The sequence below is a fragment of the Oryctolagus cuniculus genome, chromosome 8, assembly GCF_964237555.1.
Source record: "Oryctolagus cuniculus chromosome 8, mOryCun1.1, whole genome shotgun sequence".
Classification (NCBI taxonomy): Eukaryota; Metazoa; Chordata; class Mammalia; order Lagomorpha; family Leporidae; genus Oryctolagus; species Oryctolagus cuniculus.
In genome coordinates this window covers 31053369-31060872 of record NC_091439.1, presented here as the reverse complement: position 1 = coordinate 31060872, position 7504 = coordinate 31053369, and the positions used below count along the sequence as shown (strand labels likewise).

The 7504-nt window shown below is 38.6% G+C and overlaps 1 pseudogene; it reads right to left on the bottom strand.

The window, feature by feature from the left end:
* Positions 1-4809: 4809 nt before the first annotated feature.
* LOC100353700 (ubiquitin-conjugating enzyme E2 E1 pseudogene) overlaps positions 4810-7504 on the bottom strand; it is a 62637-nt pseudogene continuing 59942 nt past the window's right edge.

Below are 7504 nucleotides of genomic sequence, written 5' to 3'. Positions count from 1 at the left end.
TGTCTTCACAGGCAGAGATGTCTTTACAAAGCATAGGTAATTAGGGTCTCAGGTTACATAGGAGCATCTAATGGTGCAATTAGTCCTTTAGGGAAGCTAGTTTCATTCCTCTATTGTTTCCTCTGTGGAGCATCCAATTTTAATACAACCTCCCTATTTACAAAACTTGCTTTGTACTTTGAAAGATTGCACTTAATAATTAAGGAATTTTTGCAGTTAGGATATACATATATATATAGTATATACATATACTATATATATAATATATACTTATATATACTATACTATATATACACTATATACACTATATATACTATATATATTATATATAATATACATAATATATAATGAAATCAGTATACATAACAGCATACATAAATTCTGATAGGTTCTATTCCTGACTAAACTTTTTTTTTTTTTTATAGGCAGAGTGGACAGTGAGAGAGCGAGACAGAGAGAAAGGTCTTCCTTTTGCCGTTGGTTCACCCTCCAATGGCCGCCACGGCTGGTGCATCGCGCTGATCCGAAGCCAGGAGCCAGGTGCTTTTCCTGGTCTCCCATGGGGTGCAGGGTCCAAGTACTTGAGCCATCCTCCACTGCACTCCCTGGCCACAGCAGAGAGCTGGCCTGGAAGAGGGGCAACCGGGACAGAATCCGGCGCCCCGACCGGGACTAGAACCCGGTGTGCCAGCGCCGCAAGGCGGAGGATTAGCCTAGTGAGCTGCGGCGCTGGCCTCCTGACTAAACTTTAATCATTCTCCTCTCAGGTCTTTTCTTGACTAAGCGCCACCCTTGCTAGACCTGCATAGTACAGTTTTTGCAAGAATCCTGCTGCTTCAGTCTAGCCAGAATCTCTGATGCTGGATAACCAGTCACTCTCAATATCAAATTAAATTCTTCATACTTCATACTTCATACTTCATACTTGTTTCAAACTTAGTGTTATTGTTCTGCTTAAGCATATGTATCAGTGGTGTTCGGACATACCAAGCTGTTAGTAGTTCACACACCACAGAGGAGTGGAAATCCTTTCGCTGTAGTGCTGTAAAGAGGTGTACATGTTAATTTTCCTGCACAGGCGGGGAGTTGAGAGTGGAGCTGTGGAACCTATAGCACTGGGGACAGGTAGACACTATGGGTGCTGCTCTTGCTCAATCTCTTCTCTATGTGAGAGCACCACTGTAATAAGGGCTTGATTGTACTGTGTTTCCTTTGGTGACTACAACACCAATGTGCAAAAACTAGAAGGGTTTGTACTTCTATGCCTTATGGTTGTCATAGTGATGATCTTTTCTGTCTTCTACATATTTGTAATCCTCCTCTGCTGCTGGAAACCAGAGCACCATTTTCTGCCTGACATGACAGTGCCTAAAAAAAATCCATTTTTATCGCTTTAAGAACTGTGCTTTGATTTTATTTAACATTTCTTTTAGTTTTAACATCATCTTAAAAGAACACTCATTCATATACTCTATAAATACACAAATATGTTTATTATATTATCAATAAAATAATTTTGGCTATAATTTTGTGTTTTCATTTAATAATAACTATATTCCTTGATAACTTTTCATTCATGTATGTGCCAAATTCACAGCAAAACTCAGTATCTTCAGGGTCTGATATTGTGGCATAGTGAGTAAAGCTGCTGCCTACAATGCCTCCCACATCCCATATGGGTGACAGTTTTGTTGTTGTTCCGCTTCCAATTCATCTCCCTGCTATTAGCCCAGGAACAGCAGTGGAAGCTGACCCAAATGTCAGCGACCCAGATGATTGCCCTGGCTCCTGGCTTCAGCCTGGCACACCCATGGATGTTACAACCATGTGGGCACTGAACCAGTGGACAGATGATATCTCTCTCTGTGTCTCTTTCTCTCCCTCTCTTTGTGGAACTCTGACTTTCAAAATAAATTAATAAATCTTTTAAAAAAGCTTCAGTATCCTCTGTCTGCCCATTTTACCTTCAATGACTGACACCAATTTAATTGACTTATTTGACCTTAGACATTTCTACGTTCTATAATATACATAATATACATTTTTACATAATATACATTTTAAAAAACTTTGGCTTAGATTTAATGAAATAATAATCATTTGGTTTCAACCTTTCTTATTAGATCAAAAGCAAACTGTTTTATGCTATGTATATTTTCTTTTACTGAAGGAAGTGATATTAAAATATAGAATATTACTTGAATTGGCACAATAATTATAATGACATAATTTCCCTCAACAGTTTTTATGCAATATGCTCATTCTTCTTTATCTTCTAGAGTTGAAATGTTTAAACATTTATATTTATTTGAAATTATTTCAGGGAAATGTATGGATGTGTATATCTTCCTCTTGAGTGTGTTTATTACCAAGTGCTATACAAATATCTAGCAACTTAACTAAAATTTTAAATGATCTACAGTATTTACCCTCATTGTCAAAACTTCCATTCTCTGATAAAAATTAGATAGAATGAAAGAATCAAAAAATTTACAAGGAATCTTTAGCCTATATTGGCAAGCTACTTTATACCAAATTTGCTGATTTAGAAAGTCAGGGAAGTACATTCTGTGGACAATTTTGCTCTTGAAAAATATCCAGATTAGTCTTCTATCTTCTTGTCACAATGATTCTTTGCATATTTCTTGCAGTATCTTTGCACAAGTCAAAGACATTGAATTCTATTTCTATTTAGACCAGTATGGCTGCCCTCTTTAAGATCTGGTTCATTTCACCCAAATGGCTATTGGAGTTAAAAAGGAATTGCCAATTTAGTAATCTCCTACTCTGCCCACTCCCTGCCAGTTTCCCCCAGGTCAACCTTTGATTGGATGAGAAATTTATGCAGTTTTGCACAAGTCTAATCAGAATGCATGCAGAAAAACTCCAAGGCACAATGGAGATGACTGCAAAAGCCCAGAGTTTATGTAAATAAGGGGGTGTTTGAGGCAGCCAATCTAGGTCTCAAAAAGCTTGATTTGAGTGTGCCCAAGAATAGCTAGAGAAAGCATTCCTGGTTTGCATTTTAGCAGATGAGCTCCTCTTGCTGATTTTTGCATCAAAGTAAGTTAGTTCAGCTCTTTAAAGAAATACAAAAGCTTATAGAAAACACATTTTTAAAGGAACTGCCAGCTAATTAAATTCATCCACATTTTTTGAGAGCTTTGTTATTACCTATAGAAAATAACCATAAGTGCTCTCTTTGTCAGGAATCAATTCAATCATCATTAAGTCAATCAAAAGAATCTACCTTTTATCCCCACTGACATTGATATGCAGCCATATGCTAAATTCTGTTTATTTTTTAATGTTTCTATGCAACATATTGAGTAAAACTAGCAGTTTCTCATTTCCCATTTTGCATAACTTAGAACAAGTATATTCCAAAGAGAATTTTTGGAAATTGCTTTTGAATATCATTATTTTACATGATTTGTTAACTTTAAAATATTGTTTGTTAGCACAGCAATAAATGAGAATCAAAGTAGTCCTCAACATAAGATCAATTCACTGAGCGACTCCTCATCTTACAGTTATTTCACTCATGATATTTCACTACAGGTTTTCATAAGTTTAATTCAAATCTTGAATCTTTTCACAATAAAGTAGATTGGTATATATATATATATATCAAAATACAATCATTACTCATTTCCTATATGGTGTCTTAGAGCCACATGTTCATTATATTTATATTTAAATATATGTATATATACACATAGAGGTTTCTATTTATATATAGTGACCGTCTCTAAAATATATGTTAAATATAAATATTCCTTTCCAAGAAGAGAAAACAAATTCCACATTTTAAAAGCTTTTACTTGAAAATCAGACTTATATAGAGAAAGGGAGAGACCAGGAGAGAGAGTCTCCCATCCACTAGCTCACTCCCCAAACGGCTGCAACAGCCAGGGCTGGGACAGAGGGACACAAGGTGTGGGGCCACCCTGCTACGTTCCCAGGTACCTTATCAGAGAACTGGATTGAAAGTGGAGGGGTCTGGACTCAAACTGGTTCCCATGTGGGGTGCTGGTTTCACAGGCAGTGGCTTACCAGGTACCCAATTTCCCCAATTTTTTAAAAAACAAAACATAGGTAGTCATAGAGGGAGTTTACATCAGTGGCCATCTATGTAACTTGCACAAAATTAAGCTGTTTTACAGACTATACACCACCAAATCCAAATGTCTAAATGCATATTCTTATCTACTTTCCGTTAATACTGCAAAACTAATGACAATTATGAAAGTCACCTTTACCAATTCTATCCACTATAGCAAGATGTCTTGTTGGCCGGCGCTGCATCTCACTAGGCTAATCCTCCGCCTAGCGGCGCTGGCACACCGGTTCTAGTCCTGGTCATGGTGCCGGATTCTGTCCCGGTTGCCCCTCTTCCAGGCCAGCTCTCTGCTATAGCCTGGGAGTGCAGTGGAGGATGGCCCAAGTGCTTGGGCCCTGCACCCGCATGGGAGACCAGAAGAAGCACCTGGCTCCTGCCTTCGGATCAGCGCGGTGCGCCGGCTGCAGCGCACCAGCCGTGGCGGCCACTGGAGGGTGAACCAACAGCAAAGGAAGACCTTTCTCTCTGTCTCTGTCTCTCACTGTCCACTCTGCCTGTCACAAAAAAAAAAAAAAAAAAAAAAAAAAAAAAAAAAAGTCTTGTTACAACAAAATCCTAGGAAATAGGACTAAATAATATATACCCTTCACTTTAACAACTCCCACTCTCCTCTCCCCATCCCTTAAAAATCATAAGCAGCTCTCTTCTGTGACAGACAAATAATATAAGAATTGTGAAAACCTAATTTATGTAGTGTAGCTCTTGCTCCACTACTGGGCCATTCTGTCACATTCTGCACTGTTGGTCACAATACTTCCCACCAAAGGGGTCAGCAGAATTACAGTCTGTAAGAGATGAAAATATGCAAGTGATGACTTTAGAAATGACGAGTGTTGGGCTCCAATAATCTTTCAGTACATCCAAGGAAATCATGCCCTGACTGTTTTAAGTTAAAGCAATGGATCCTTATGCAAAATGTATCCTTTAGAGGCTTGTAGGGATATTCAGGTATAAAACTATTACAGGACAGGACACCACTCATTTAACCCATCCTGGAGATCCTAAAGTGGGTGATCTCCATTCATAGAAGTTATTACCATTGGGACCAGGTTTGCATTGGAGTGATGGGTCGAAAGGGATGTCTGCCACTTCCTCTGAGTCCTCTTGGTGCTGCTGGAGAGGACTTTGGAGTTGTTGCTCATGCTGACTTTACCCTTCTTTTTCTTTATGTTTGTTTCTTGGTTCTCTGGTTGGAGGCTATAGATCAGGAAGAGCTGCGGTCGGCCCTTGTGTCATCATAGTGAAACCCCACCCTCCCTGCAAACAGCCCCTCTCTTTGTACCTGGTTCCTGTGTGCCACCACAGCAGCTGCTGCTGAGGGTCTGGTACTCAGCATTAACCTTGCTACAATATAAAAAAGTTTCAGTACTCTACAAATAATATATAATTATGTTATTATAATGATATTATAAAATAATATAAAAATATTTGGTAGTGCTTCCCTGTCAAGGGTTGAAGACACGTATTTATCAATAAATTATATCAGTTATTGCCACATAAAAAGATCATCATTTAGAGATGACTTTCAGCTTCCATGCCAACAGTAGTAAACAACTTTTAGTAAATTGAAAAAGGCTATACCCATCCTGAATATATGTCTATGCTTTAATTCCTGGTACCTGTAAATGTGATCTTATTCGGAGAACAAGGCCACTGCAGGTATGTCTAAGATCTATCCCAGATGACCAGATAGGATCTTAAATGTCATCACGTGTCCTTAGAAGACAGAGTTGGTATGATGACAAAGTCACTGATGGGAATGACAGGCCAGGAGCCGAGGCTGGCCTAAGGGTGCTGCGGAATGCTGGCAATCTCCAGAAGCTCAAGAGAGCCAGGAGCAAATACTTCCCCAGAGCCTCTAGGAAGAGCACCTTGATTTTGGAATTCCGCCCTCTATAAATGTGAAAGAACAGATTCTGTTTCTTGAAAACACCAAGGTAATGGTAATTTGTCAGAGTAGCCTCAGAAACTCATCCACACTCCTCAAAGCCTTTCTCAAAGACCTGGGCATTTATTTTCCTCTCTTTGACACTCCTGAGTATCAGATGTCCAGTGTGCTATAGTTCAGGTCTGTTGATAAACTGAAATTCTTTCATTCTTTTTTCTCTACCTAAAAAAGAGACTGAAATCTGAGATTCAAGACTTTTTATTTAGTAAGCACTGAAATTGCCAAAAATAAAGTTCTCGGTCTGAAGTTATTCAAGAGAGATGGATACTTTTATGAAAACCCATTTTGCGTGCCAAACTATTGAGTTACCATATTGTGAATTGGTGTTTGGAGCAAATGATTCAATAATAATTTGTTTGTAATGCTATTTAGTTTTTTTTTTTAAATTTATTTTATTTATTTGAAAGGCAGAATTACAGAGAAAGGAGAGGATTCAGAGAGAGAGAGAGAGGGAGAGAGAGAGAGAGGGGAAGAGAGAGAGAGAGGGAGAGATCTTCCATCTACTGGAGCATTCCCCAAATGGCTGCAATGGTCCCAGGCTGGGCCAGGCCAAAGCCAGGATTCAGGAGCTCCTTCTAGGTCTCCCATGTGAGTGCAGGGGCCCAAGCACTTGAGCCATCCTCTGCTGCTTTCCCAGGCCATTAGCAGGGAGTTGGATCAGAAGTGAAGCAGCGGAGACTCAAGCTGTGCCCACATGGGATGCCAACAGAGGCTTAACCTGCTATGCCACAATGCTGCCCTTGCTTCTTACTATTTTTTATTCTGTATAAGTTTCTTACATAATCTAACAAGTTGTAATAACTTGTCCAATGCAATATGCAGGGTTTTTTTGGCAACACATTTTTAAGTAATTCCTAAATAATCATAAAATACCACACTTTATGTGTTATTATAATTAAGAATAAACCTCATACATTAAAATTGTTCATCTTCAAAGCAAAATTTAGTAGTATATTTTTACATAAGTATTATGACTGTAGGTTTTATTACTCTACATAGACAAAGCAATCTTGCTTTGGAAATTCGACTAGAGATTTAGCTTGTCAGTTAAACTAAAAAAGAAAAAAGAAAAAAGAAAAAGAAAAGAAACAAAAACCCTAGTTCAAAAGAGACTCCCAGGTCTACCATAAATGTGCAGAAATTGTACATTATGAAGGTGAAGTGAACTCTTAAAGAACCAGTGCCTAGAGCAAAAGAGAGAGAGAGAGAGAGTCTGAGACCCACGACAATTCAGTGCATTGATGGATCTGAGCGCCCTGAAGTAGTTAGTACTTGATTCAAGGCAGAAGTGGAGTTTCTCCACTCTTCATGTTCAAGTAAAGACGAATGGGCTTTCATAATGGACCTTGCTCTGACAATGGGAATAAATGACTGTGATAGCTGAACACTTTCAAGGAGATCCAGTGATTCAATATGCAAAGTCTTTCATTTTA